The sequence below is a fragment of the Castor canadensis genome, chromosome 4 (genome assembly GCF_047511655.1).
Source record: "Castor canadensis chromosome 4, mCasCan1.hap1v2, whole genome shotgun sequence".
NCBI classification, from domain to species: domain Eukaryota; kingdom Metazoa; phylum Chordata; class Mammalia; order Rodentia; family Castoridae; genus Castor; species Castor canadensis.
Window position 1 is genome coordinate 30698814 of NC_133389.1, and position 14438 is coordinate 30713251.

A 14438-nucleotide genomic window follows, 5' to 3' on the forward strand; every position below is an offset into this window, starting at 1 on the left:
GATAGCAAATCTTATCTTAATTGGTTATCAACCACATGTGGTAGGTGAAGTACTACTGTTAACAAGGAAGCAAATTGGAGCATGATATGTTGCAACTGCTCAAGAGTATGCAACTAGTTGGTGACAGTCACTTGATTCTGGTTATTTCTAAATCTGAAAGCTGTTCTCTTAATCAAGATAACATGCTTCCATACAAAGATTTGCATTTCCAGCTTATCATTTAATAAAGAAAGAAAATTGATCACTTGGAGTGAAGGTATGTCATGAGTTGGAGGTTCTGAAAGGCTGGGAAGTTGTTCACATCCTATTTTTTAATAGCTACTTTTGTAAAGCACAGACAAACCCAAGGCAAGGCGAGAAAACAATGAAAATTATAATGCCAGGGCCACAGAGTGACTGACTCCTTTCTGGATTTCTCCCAAGCTCAGAATAATGGGTATTATATTATTTCTTGCAATAGTACCTCTGAGTGATTACGGATAAAATTTAGAGTCAGCTTTCTACCTAGAACGAAGCCCTGGGTTTGATCCTGTCATCTCCCAATTAGGTATATGATTATGACGAAGTCATTTAAACTTCTGTGCCATAGTTTCCTCACCAGGAAACTGGGGATAATAGATAATAATATTTTTCCAGTGGCAAATATCTGAACAGAATCTTCCATTAGGATCCCCTAGCCCTAAAATGTGAAATTCTATGATTCATGATTTAGCTTGCAAAGGCTCTGCTGTAGACAAGAAGATTAGGAATCTAGCCACAGGAAGAGACTTTCCCAACCAAAAAATAACCATTTTTTGCATTTTGTGTTTGAGTAAATCTGTTTTCTTAAACATTTTCCTTTAGTTAATGCAATTTGGCAATGAGTGTCCAAGTTATCTCCCATAAATATCTCTATCACATAACTGTATTGTCATTGCATGTCACAGAGGAATTCCATAAAGCTAATGTATGACCCAGGTGTCAAAATACCACTTCAGGAAATAACTCAGAAATGAATCTTGATTACCAGGACACAGTCCATCCTTTCAGCTCAGGGAGTCTCAGTGCTTCCTATGGCTCTCTTGATTCTGAAAATTGCATCCTAAAGCAAATCTGGAGGAAGTAATTAATTGTGTAAAATAATACAAAGATTTTTTACCTTGAATTGCGAGATCATGTTTATTCAAATCCTCTCAGGACTTTTTAATAAGAGTTCTCTTTTCCCATAGTGAGGAAGTCTAAACCAGCCAGAAACATAACCACTGGTCAAAGTGTTCCTCGACTAGGAACACGGAGGAGGGAGGCCTTCATGAGACATTCAGCTTACTGTCTTTATTCCTCTTTCCACCATGAGTTTCTGAGCTTAGAATTATCTTCTCCTTTGTGTCTCTTTCCTTTTTTTTCACCTTTTTCTCTATCTAGTTTTAGCCTGTTTGTTCTACTTCCTCTACCATTTTTTTTTTATTGACCAATTTCACATTATTTCCTAAGAGCAACTCTGGATGAGAGAGACATAAAGAGATAAGGAAAACATTAGTTTTACATAGATAATATTATGGAGAAAATAAAATAGAAGAAAGCATATAAGATAGCAGTTATGAAAATAAAGTTCATTGGTTACACAAAATTAGATTGACAAGAGCGTGGTCCTTTCTGACACCAAGACTCTATCAGTCTATGAAGACTATTATGAATGCTACTATCAATGCAAATATGAGTAGTAATAATAGTGAAAACTCATGTAAAGTACTATAACTTTCAACTTTTTCCAAGTGCTTTTCTATTTTTTGTTTTGTTTCACCCTCTTTTTCATAAAGCAAGTAGGGAAGCTTTGGTATCATTGTCCCTCATTTTGCTGACACTTGAGGCAGTTGGGCCTCAGAGGTAGCTGTTATGTCACTCCAGTGCTCATTATCAGACAGGACCAAGTCCAAGACTTTTGATTCTGTGTTTGAGAATGTTGCATCATATATCACTTAAGGCTTAATTAATGATATTAAACTCTCCTTTGTGAAAGCAAATTTGATGGCTCATAAGGAGACAGAACAACAAAGTGAGCAAAAGCATGAGGAGGTCCAGGATTTGATAGTTCAATCTTATCTTCTGTGCATTTACACTCTGGAGCTTACCTGTAATCAGGTTGCAGTTGAGCTTCCATTACCAGAGGCTGCTGGGTGTGGGGAAGACCACAGGTCAAACTTTGCAACTGATTTCCTCCTGTCAGCAAAAACCAGGAACAGACAGAGGTGATATTTTCATTGAAAATCAATTCACCCAATGAACATGAGATTCTTACAACATGGCACCCAAATGGGCCAATTTCCTGTGATTTTCTGCAAAATTACCTTCCATTTGCCTTTACAGTCAACTGAGCTGCAGAAAAGAGGGTCCAGGGTGGCAGGTTATACTCTAATGCCAACAAATTGTCCCGTTGCCCTGACAGCTTGCAAGACAAGTAAGGAAAATGTTATCTGTAGTGGAGATGCCAACTGACTGTCAAAGCATCCAGAATCTGGTGCCAGGTAGAGAAGGACCAGCGTGTCAGGCTCAGAATAGGCTAATCACCAAAATCCCAGAAGAGTCAAAGACTTTGTGAGACAAGTAAAACAAAATAGACCAAAACCAATGAAATCTTGCTCCCCCTTGGAAGAAAATTATGAGTTTTGGATGGTGCTGGGTGATGCTCTTAGGAATAGTTTGAAAGCCTAAATATACTGCTGCTGAGTCAAAATTATAAGTCATTGGTATGCATAGTGCTTTTAAGTTTTCGAAGAACATGTATCTCAGGATGTCATTTGGGTCTGACAATCTTCCAAGAAGCAAGTTATGAGGCATTTTATTCCCACCTTCTTAGGGAGGAAACTAAAGCACAAACTGTCTAGATGGTCTGACCAAGGCCACACATAACTTGCTGTGAAGTTAGGCCTTGAGCTAGGCCTCCTGACAACTTTCCAGTGGCCCTTGTCTCCTGCCTATGCCCTGTTTCATGTCTCATGAACTAGTTCTTTTCCCAATACCTGTGATTAATGGAGTTAAGTGGCTTCTCAGAGGTCACAAGGTAAAGCACTAGCATAAAGTCACAATTTCTTATTTTTAGGGAACATAGAACCTGTTTCGAAAACAAATTTTGACAGATATAGGGTCAAGAATCATGAAACATAAATCCTATAAATCTCACTCCTCTGTGTCCTCAGGCCCATGTCTATGTGTCTTCATACCTGTCTTCAGGGATGAATGTCCTCCTATTTTTCGTACTTGAACACACTGGAATTCCTGAATATTGAACTTCTAGTCTCTGTAGCACTATTCCCGTCTATAAACCCAGAGCCTATAATCCAGTTGTTTTACTTTTTTAGCCTCCTTGTCCCTACTCTTTAAGTTTTATTATTGCTTCTGAGAGTTTTGACTTTTTGACTTTGTTCAAGTTCCTTTCCCTGACTGGTGTTTTTGGCTCTGCCCTAGACCCACCACACAGTCTCTTCATTTCTATCCTCCCTGCTTCTTAATAAATGCCTGCCTTTTTTAACTGGCTAGACCTACGGATTCTAATTCATTCAACAAATCCTCGTGGGACACCTACCAGGCATTGCTGCACAAGCCAGTGCTGCCTCAGCAATGCAGGGAGGGACTGTTGTCTTTATTCTTGGTCTAGTGAAGAGAGAAGCCACTGAGGCATTTTATCTTAACATCTTGTCTCTATTTCAGCAGTTTCAAGGCAGAATAAATGGAGCTGGATAGCATTCTCCATTTGGAAGGATGTTGGTATGACTGCTTAATAGATTTGGGAGGAGGACTCTATTGCAATTCTTCATTTCTTTTGTCTATTGTTGCAGGTTTTCATTAACCTTTGAGGTTGTCTTCATTCTGTGGTTTGCATTTTAAGCATTTTCTGGTTTCAAAACTGCCTAGCAAATAATTTCTTTTGATCCAACTGCTTCCTTCAATTACTATTATATTTAACTCTTTGTAAAATAGCAAAGTCCATACTGCTTGAATATCTCAAGCCACCATACCACCCATCTGTGGCCCTTATGGTTCAGGATTTCATTTAGAAACTGCACTTCATGCAGGTGAGGAGAGAATCCCCTAATGCTAGACTTCTGCTTCTCTCCCCACCTGGGCAGTTCTCTTGCTTCCTTAAGTCCTAACTGAAAGTAAGACAGGAACAAAGGAAGAAAGAAGGATAAGAGGGAAGGAAGAAAGAAGGACGAAGGGGAAGGAAGGAAATAAGAAAAGAAGGAGGGAAGGAAAGAAGGAAGGAAGAAAGCAGGTAAGGAGGGAGAAGATAGATGAACAGGTGAATGAACAGATACTTTGGACATTTGCTACATGTTCTAGAAACATAATGGTATATATTGCAGTACACATCCTCTTCCACAAATTCCAACTCAGATGAAAAATTTCTACATTACTTATCCAGTTCAGGATGATATTTGATTCAGTCACTCAAATACTAGCACTTTCTACATTTCACTCAAAGATAACCCTGAACAAAAAATGCTAATAAGAAAATTTTGTATTGTACTAATGGCAAAATAGTTAACCTAAGAATACTACCTATATGCCAGGAATTTTAAAAAGTATCTTTTTCTTGTAGTCCCTCTTTTACTTTTACTGCAGGACCTGAGGTGAGTTTTTATGCCATCTCCCAGAAGAGGAGACTGGTGTTGAGATGGAAGGTACCTTGCCTTCTTAACACACAGAACTGAGAAAGGGCAGAATAAGACTGAGCTCAGGTCTCTGACTTCAGGTTCTTTCTTCTCTCTTTACACTGCTGCACTCCTTGCTTCCACTTCACTTACCTTTTCCTCTTCCCAACTCTACTCTACCCCTCTCTCTCCTCAGATCTCTCCAGTACCACACTAAGGCTTTTACTTTTATTCTGTAACTTCCTGTCCAGTGAGAAAGTCTCTTAGTAGAAATGTTTGCTCTGACATATCTCACAAATCATTACCTGATGAGTTAGCATACCTGATATCCATTATGGCAGTGGAACAGATAAACATTGCTGGCCTTTGTTAATAGGTGCGAGGCTAATGATGAGTGCAGATCCTTGTCAATGACTACAGTGTAGCACCATGTGTAGAAATAAAAATTGTGCAAGGCATTCTGTGAGTCCAGATGAAGAGGTTCACATTCTGTCAGAGGAGTCTAGGAAGGAAGGAAGGAGGAACATTAGACATGGAGCAGAGAGGGAGAAATGTCGGGCATGGGCCCTGCAGCATGACTGTGATTTCAGCATTCACACATTCATTCGACCCATACTTGCTCACACCCATCTTTTGCAAAGCATTGTGATATACTGTGAATATCCATAGGTAGAGTAGGGCTGGAGGAGTGGCTCAAGTGGTAAAGCACCTGCCTAGCAAGTGTGAGGCCCTGAGTTCAAACCCCAGTACTGCCAAAAAAAAAAAAAATACTAGAAACCCACTGGTGGAGGAAAACTAGATTTAGTCTCTGCCCTCATGGAACTTCTAGACTGATAAAGAAAATAGTCATCAAACACATAAATATAAAAAATAAATTTTTAGCTAAAATAATCAAAATATGAAGGGGAAATGGAAATATTATGGAGGGGGTGAACACTGTATGCATGTATGAAATTATCATGCTGAAACTTCCTTGTATTTTTTAATGTATGTCAAATAAAAATATAATAAAACTTAAAAAAATCAAAATATTCACTATAAAGGAAAATACATGTGTTATAAGAGAAAATAAGAGGGGAACCTGATTTAAGTAGTGGATATTGGGAAAGGGGTTCTATTTAAAAATATGATATTGAAGGGTGACCTTAAGGGACCAGTAGCTATAAAAGTGGGCATAGTATTCTAGGCAAAGGAGTATTGTAGAAAATCCTCAGAACCCTAACTAGCACCTCCAGTAGCTGAGGAAGCCAGTGTGACTTAAGTGTGGAAGGAGAATAGTAGCAGGCAGAGACAGAGAGGCAAGTGGGGCCTTGGTCTTATAGAGAACAACTTTTACTCCCTGAATGATGGGAAGACTTTGGAGAAGGAGAGGGAGTGAAGTGTGACTGAAAGTAGGATCAGGTACTGACAGGCTTAGATCTTAGATCCCTGGAAAACTATGTGTTGGGTGTGGAAATAGACAAAGACCAACCAACAGAGAGAAGTGAAGGCTTTTCTCTGGTAGTGAGGATGTCAGCTATAAACCACTGTGTTGTGGTAGAGAATGAAAGACAAGCAGAGTTATGGAACAGCTACACAGTGATAAAGAAAAGGCTTCAGGATCTTTGAAGAAGTTGTTGGCGTGGTGCAGTTGCAGGTAGGCTAAACAGTAGGGCCTCCTCTGGGATGGGTGAGGGGAGTGTATTGTACTTTCTCTACTTGGAAAAAGGGGCAAAAATTAGGGAAGTGTCAGTTACCAATCAAATCCTGGCCATTTGGGGCTGATTATTGTAGAAGTTACTATTCAGCTTCCTGGATTGTCACCAGTAAGAACCGTTGGGCTTCCTGTAAGGCTGACTTCTCCCAGGCTGGTTTTCCAGGTCGTAGACAAGGGGTGGTTCCTGGAAGGCTGCTGCAGGCTGCTGGTCAGTGTTCTGTTTTCATATATGGTCTGGCCATTGTCCCTTTGTATAGCTCAGTCTCTCATGGGGGTAGTGGTCAGAATGTGGTTGGTACGTAAGAGGTTGGGGATGTAGAAGAGCGACCTCCAGAGTTGGACTTAATCCTCCAGGCCATTTAGCACTAAATGATTGCTTTCATACCACTGTTTGTAAAATGATTTTGACTGTGCTTCCTGAGTATAGCTATCATCATGTATTTCTAAATTTTATGTCTTTCACTATATTCAAATACACAAACAAGGTTTGTATACAATGTTATTAATTTTATTGAAATTTTGCAAAGAACTGGATCACATGATTTCAAATTTTGCCAAAGAATTGTTGCTTGACATCATGTTCTCAAAGATAATTTCTCCCTTTAATGTTTTGAATAGTTAATAATTCACATTGTTCCAAATAACTGCAATTACAATAGGTATAAACTGAGAAATCTCTCCAGCCTTACCCACTTATTGCTGCTTGCCTTCACAGTTAACAACGTTCATCAGCTTTTAATATTATTAAACAATAAAAGAAAATGCATATATACACATATAAATCCATATACTTTCTTATTGATCTCCTTTCTTTTATGAAATGGTGATGGTTTGAGTTTCAGTGCCTTAATAACTTTTTAAAAGTCTTATTAATTGTAATGCAGTTCATAGATTATGTTTCAAGGTAGCTTATTGTTCGAGTGTGATCTTGGGAGATGGTTGGTCTGTTAATTGTGGTAGATAATACATGTTTGGAGCAAGCTTCTTAAGGACTTTAAACCATATTTAGCATACTTATCAGGTCTTTTAGGACCTTGTTATTACTGGTTACTGTTTAGGTTATTCTTATTACTTTGATAAAAGGACATACACTGGGATAAGATTGGGGAGGTTTCAGTCCTATTTTGTCTTGTTTGCTCATAAGATGAGAGCTATGTTTAATCAGCAGGATATTTTTGGTTGTTGACGATGTAGGTCAGTTGTCCATCTGTGAGGCTGATTGAGATAGTGAAGCTAGCATAACCTCAAGTTTACATAACAGCAAAATGTCCTAGTGTCCTAATGCTGATGGACACCCAGAGGAGGCCACAGTCAGTATCAACACCTCACCTGCCCCAAGTGACCTGTGGAGTCTGGACTAATAAAAACTCCTGTTGGTTTGCATTCATTCTGTTAGTAAGGATTAATTTTTCCCACTTTTTAGCAAAATATATCCATAGAAGTTCTAGTTTCTTTCTCAAAGTCCTGGTACACATATCCCTCTTAAGGTCCATACTCCCAACAACTGGGAGCCACTGAAGGTTAATCAGGGAATGACCTGTCTTTCACAAGGATCACTGCCTTAAAGATTTGACTAGGACAAGCATGTGTTTCAGTGGGTGGTAGGGGACCAGCCAGAAGGCTATTGCAACAATTTGGACAAAGAATGGCAAGGTGGTAGTAGAAGGAGAGATAGGAAGATGAAGTTTGAGGTGGGTGGATCTTTAGGAGTCCCCCAACTTGGATTCAGTAAACATGGTAGACTCCTGTCAAGTAGGATTGCTCTCTAAACAGAGGCTGCTTGGGAGAATTATAAACTGCCTTCACGGCAAACAGGAATGTGTTTCATATAGAGGGGGCTTTCCTCTTCCTGTCTGTATTCGGGAACACTGCTGCTCTACTGGTAGGAGCTTCCAAGAGTTCACAAAGTCTGGAGGCCAATTGCCCTCCAGGAACTTTCTTAGAGGTTTGTTCTGGAAGTCCAGATGCCAGGAGAACCACTACCTGACACACACTGGTGGAAGGCAGGCAATCTTCAGCCCAAAAAGAGCTACTTTGTAAGAAAAAGGAATTCTCAAGATAGCAGAGGCCTGTCCACTATCAGGGAAATTTTCTTCCAAGCTGAAGAATTTAAACACAAGGCAAAAAAGCAGATATGTGCTGGTTGTGCCATGTTCCCCATTTAACAATATGTCAGGACTGTAGTGCTCTACAGGAGAGATGCTGGAAGTGGCAGGAGATGGCTGTTATGACCCAGCATTGGTTCTCCCCACCAGTGTTCTAGGTCAAGAGTTAGTCTTACTCACTGTGGTATTCTCAGTACCTAAAAAACTGCCTAGTATCCAGTAGCCACCCATAGATACTGTTTCAGAAATAAATTAATGGATGAATGACTGGAGCCTGTCTGAAAACCTTCTCATCTCTCTCTCTCTCTACTTGGACATTTCCAAAGACAATGTATTCCCTATGTCCTAAGACACATTTTGCAGTGTTTGACAATTATATTAAGAGCAAATTCTCCTTGTTCTGTAGTAAAGTATTTCTCCTGGCAGTTCTGTGGTCTTGAGTTTCCACTGGGTGGGGGGACTCAGAACAATACTTTCCCCCTTTTTTCCATGACCAATATTTCCATGCTGGAAGCAGTTATTTTTCCACTGAGATTTCTGTATGGTTAACTTTAACTGGTTTGTTCAACCATTCCTCTGAGATGTGATGGGGTTTCCAGATCCTTCTCATTGTCCATCCCTTTGATTAGTAATACAGTGCTGATGGTACTGTCAGGACTGGTGGCCATAGTGGTAGTAAGTGTATCAGTAATATACATAACACACATAGTATTAGCATGCTTCCTAATAATGTTAGTCGCTTGGATAGTGGTTAGTAGAGTACTTTTCCAGATGTTGTCTCATTTTGTTCTCAAAGTAACCAACAATATATCATGGTCTCTCATTTTATAAGAAGCAACAACTTAAAGCTTGCCCCAAAGCCCGTGTTTAGTGCTGTCTTTATGTCAGTACTTGTACCTTTCTGCCACATTTTTTCCTAATTAAAAATATATATATATTTATTTTTCAGTGCTGGAGATGAAAACCAGGGCCTCATGCATGCTAGGCAAGTACCCTACCACCGAGATACATCTTCAGTATTTTTTTTTTTTCTAAACATAAATGCTAAAGATGGAGCTGTAGCCAGAAACAAGACAAGCCTTCATGAGAAAAGAAGCAGCACCAAAACAGAGGCCTTTCTAGGGAGGGAGTTCAAGGAACAATGCTGGACTAGGTGGCTGGCATACACATGTGTAAATCTGGACATGTCCTTGTTTGTCTTGTTCTTCCCCACTCTCTCCACAACCAGTCTGGATACTAGATTTTTCTTCCTGCTGTGGGAGATCCTTAAAGAGGACCAGCTATGTAGACAGAGACTCACTACAGAGTCTTCGAGTCTGGCCTGGGCCCCTCTCTAAAGGCTGGTTTATCAAGTTTGTCCCAGTTCCTCTCTGTGAGCAGCCATTCTCTGTGTGGCCCTTGGGCCTTACTTTTCTGCATCTCTTCCTGGAAAATAAAGCTAATAAATTCATAATATGTACTTCAGTTCACTAAAACTTATCACTGAAGAGTGTTGGGCAACTTGTATTTTCCAGCAAAAATCCAGAAGGCATGCTCTTTAGGAAGATGAAGCACATGTGGCCTCCTGGGCTGGCCCAGGCTACCTACCCTAGGAAAGGTCAGCCAACAGTGGGGCTGGATGTTCAGAAACACAATGTTCTCTTTTGATGGGGATTTCAAAGCATCTCTTTCCCAGAATAGGGGCAGCAGCCTGATTGGAGAGGCTGGAAAAGGCCCACAGGATTTATGAGCTTGCAGAAACTCGGAGCGCTTGCTCGTATAACAAGAGAAAGACAGAATGTTCTGTCACCACATCAAGTTCTTATGCACCAGGCCTTCTGGAAATGGTTTCTCAGCCTTGGAATTGAAGGCAGATGGAGGTGAGTTGCTTTGGTTCATTTGCACCACCTTCTTTCCTTCTCAAATGCTATTCTAATCCAGTGAACTGAGAAGGAGTGAGAGGAGAAAGGGTACAAAACAAATGGACACTGCCCCAGGCATGGCCTATATAAAAGCTGATGTAATGGCTTTTCCTTTGCCACAGGTTGCCACTTCACTGGTCCAGCTGCTCAACCAATCCATCAAAGAATCAATCAACAAATACATATTGATCAACTACTAAGAGACTGTTGTTGGCACAGGAGAAGAGGGATAGGAAAAATTGCTCAGTAGAGGCTCTTACATGGAAGAGCTCACCTTGGATTTCAGCAAACACTCAAAACCACTGATAACCAGTTCATGAGAGCCAGGTAAGGTGATCTGACCTCTGTGTGCACTCTAGGAGGGCAGAGGAACAATTACTTCCACTGGGAAAGCACAGGGTAGGATGGGATTCTGGAAGCCAGGAGGCTTGACCAGGACTGGAAACCCAAACTCAACTGAAACATGTAAGGAATTAGTGAGAACAGTCCAAATAAATACAGATTATGCAAGGAACTAGAAGTCCAAATGATTGAGGGCATTGAAGGGTGAGATAAAAGTGACTGGGTCCAGATTTTATTTTAAAAATTAGATGGGGATTATTGTTTCTTCTCAGTTGCTGAGTAGAATGCTGAAGGCAAATTCACAATGAGCTGGATTGTATTCATAGAATCTATGTTAAACTGGATCCTGCTCATAGAACCTGTATTTAAACTTCCTGGGAACCACTGATCAAGTTAGTCTGTCCCAGGAGTCCTCACCCTTCTTATGTAAAGGACCAGAGAGTAAATATTTGAGACTTTGTGGGCTATATGATTTCTCTTGCAACTATTGAACTTGGCCATATCCCATCTGCAGCTCCACATAACATGTACATGAATGAGTAGAATGTGTGCAAATAAAACTTCACTCTTGCACACTGAAATTTGAGTTTCATATAACTTTCACCAGACAAGAAATGCTCCTGTTTGAATTTTTCTTAATCATTTGAAAATGTAAAAACCATTCTTAGCTTGTAGGCTATCCCAAATAAATAGATTGGATTTGGCCCATGAGGTATAGTTTATCAATCTTCAGCCCCTGGTTTAGGAGGAGCAGAGTTAATTTATGGTGGAAAAAGAGGGAAGGAAAAGAAGAGGGAGAGATAAATAGTATTTATTAAGCACTTACATTTACCTCTAGTTTATAGCTCATTTGCTATTTGCTTGCTTCGCATGTGATCCTTTGAAATAACGTATTAAAAAGGGTGTGCTTTTTTTTACATGAAGGCATGCCAGTGGTCACTCATAGTCCCACTGGTTTGTAAATCATTATTTTTTAAATCTCAGCTGTATTAGCCATCACCGCATATACTTTTCTTGAGGGACAGCACCTGCCTTATGGCCAGGGCATTTGTATTGGCTCGCATGGACTTGTTTTTGAATAGGCCTATAGGAATTTACTGCTTTGTTGAATCAGCAAGTTTGAAATAGTCTATGTAAGAAAGGGAGAACATAATCCAAATATAAGACTTGGCCCATAAGCCATAAACCAATCTCTCTGGAATTTTGAATCCTGGTTTATTGTTTTTAAAATGTATCATAAATGCTCAGCAATTTTGGCCCCCATTTTTTTCTTTTTAACATTATGACTCCCTCATATTTCTTCTCTTCTGTTCCCCATTGAGCCCTTCCTCAGTGGCACTGTACCCCACCAGACATTCTGATGGCCTTCTTGTTCCATAATGTACATAATTACTACAACATATCTGCTTATGTTTTCTGTCGCTCCATTAAAGACACGCATCAGAGGACGCTGTTTCTTTGCAAAGGTTCTCAAGTCCAATGAGATAGAACACTCACGGCACCACATCAGGTAAAGCAAATTCACTATTCAGAGGTAGGTATGCAAGAACAAACAGAAGCTTAGGATGCATGATGAGTCAGTTCACCAAGGCTCAGGAGATCGCCTGGATAGATGAGGTCTCATGTGCGTATGCCCTACGTTGTACCACAGCTGAGAGGTCCCCACGGCTCTCTGCCTTCGAAGTTATTCCCTGGGCATCACTGGGATTGCTGAAGCTAACTAGCGTAGAGCATCTCGTTTCAGAAGAAATTACAATGAAATGTCTGGACATTTTGTCCTTATCTCAGGGTGTTGTCTTCTTGGTATGGTCTATCGTCAGTCTGAGAACTCCCAGCCGGAGAGGGGAGAGCTAGGTCAACTAAAGCTCTCTGGCAATCTGCTTTCTCAGGCAGTCTACGTTCAGCCTTAAGGTCAGACTCAGAACCTATCTACACCAGATAATTCTGCCTTTTAACTCCTCAAATACTGGCCAGCCATTTGTCTTCATTCTTTTTGTGTCCTGTTCCTTAATTTGTGAGCAAGGATGGGCTCTAGGCCTTCTTACAACCTACCAGGCAAGTAGCACATGTCAACCCTTGAGAATATACTCCAGAGTCAAATCCTTGGGCTATTTAAAATGACAATAGATAAAACAATAGAGAGAAATAGATCCAGGAACTCTTAGAAAGCAAAGCAGAAGATAGAACATTATAAAATTGGATAAAGTATCCTCAACCCTGACTCTTTCTAAAAGTTCAGGAGAATTTCAAACAAAAATTAGAAGCAGAAAAGAATCAACTTCTAGATCTTATGAAAGTTATTAAAACGGAAGACAGAATTAAAAACATATGAGTAAATATACCCATAAAATAAATTAAAACTAATCTGTTTCTAAATAAGTTAAAGAAAATAAAATATTAAACTATGTGAAACAATAGCTCAAATTAGAATTAGAAAAACTTGGAAATGAAGTGACAGAACTCAGAAAAAATTAAAAATAAATGAAAATATGATGTCAAAAATGAAGATCAAGCCAAAAGGAATGCAAGAGTGGATAAACACAACATAAAATACTGGAAGGAAGTCAAAGGTTAAATGGAGGAAAAGATTTAAAATCAAAAAGAAATGAACGGATTCCATAAAAAGGTTTTCATAAAATAGAGACTAAAATTAAAACTGCACAAGAAGACTGCTGAAGATAGTATGAATCCCTGAAGAAAATCAACACAAGAAAACAGAATTAAATGCTAAAATATGTTAATCAGGAAAAATGTTCCTTAAAAATATTTAAATTATATATTTGAGATTATTGACCAATAAAATGTATTTTATAAAACTATTAGATTTTAAAGAAAAAGAGTATGTTTTTGTGTATTTTAAAAAGTAATATAGGCAAAAGAAAATCAGATTATAATTAAGTTTTCAAAAGGAGCATTTCATGCCAGATGAGAATAGAAGAACCTCCTTAAAATACTCAAGAGAAGCAGCTGTAAGCCAAGGATTTTATATGCAGCCAATGGACTTTCAAGTATAATGGATACAAACTCTTATTAACATGCAAGAACTCGGGGAGCTTTGTTTCCAGGAGTCCTTTCTCAGGAATTTCCTTGAGAAAGAACTTCAGACATTCAGCAGGACCAGATATTGACACAAGTGATGGTGAGCACTAGCCAGCCAACTACCATTAGACCTAAGGTTACACATGTGTTACAAGGGAGCTAAGGCATATGCACCTCATGTCCTGAAAGTGTAGATAAAGAACAATTATGAAAATGTCAGAAAAAAACACATACTAGTTTTTTCATGTTTTCACCAATCACATTCATGATAGTATTTGGTTTGTTTCACTGAAACTCTTGTATATGTGATGTAGGGCAAATAAACCAAAAAGGTAATTATGTCTCTTTTTAAAATATTTTAGGATATATAAACGTAAGTTTTAGTAAAAACCTTCCAATTCAAATTCAGGAATTTGAAATACATTTGAATTACAAGTGTCAATGTAAATACATATTTATCCATACATAAATATATATGACAAGTTCATACTGATATTCAAATTTATTTCAGATTGTATCTGTATCTATCTGCTTATATCTATCATCTATCTCTGTCATGTATCTACCTACCTATTTACCTACCTACTGAAGTCTGAACAGTCTAAGACAAGTGGTATCTATCAGAATCACTAAAAGAAAAAAGTGGTAACATCAAATACTAGTAAGAATGCAGAAAGACATTCATACATTTTTGATGAGAATATAAAATGGTATGAAAATAGTTTGG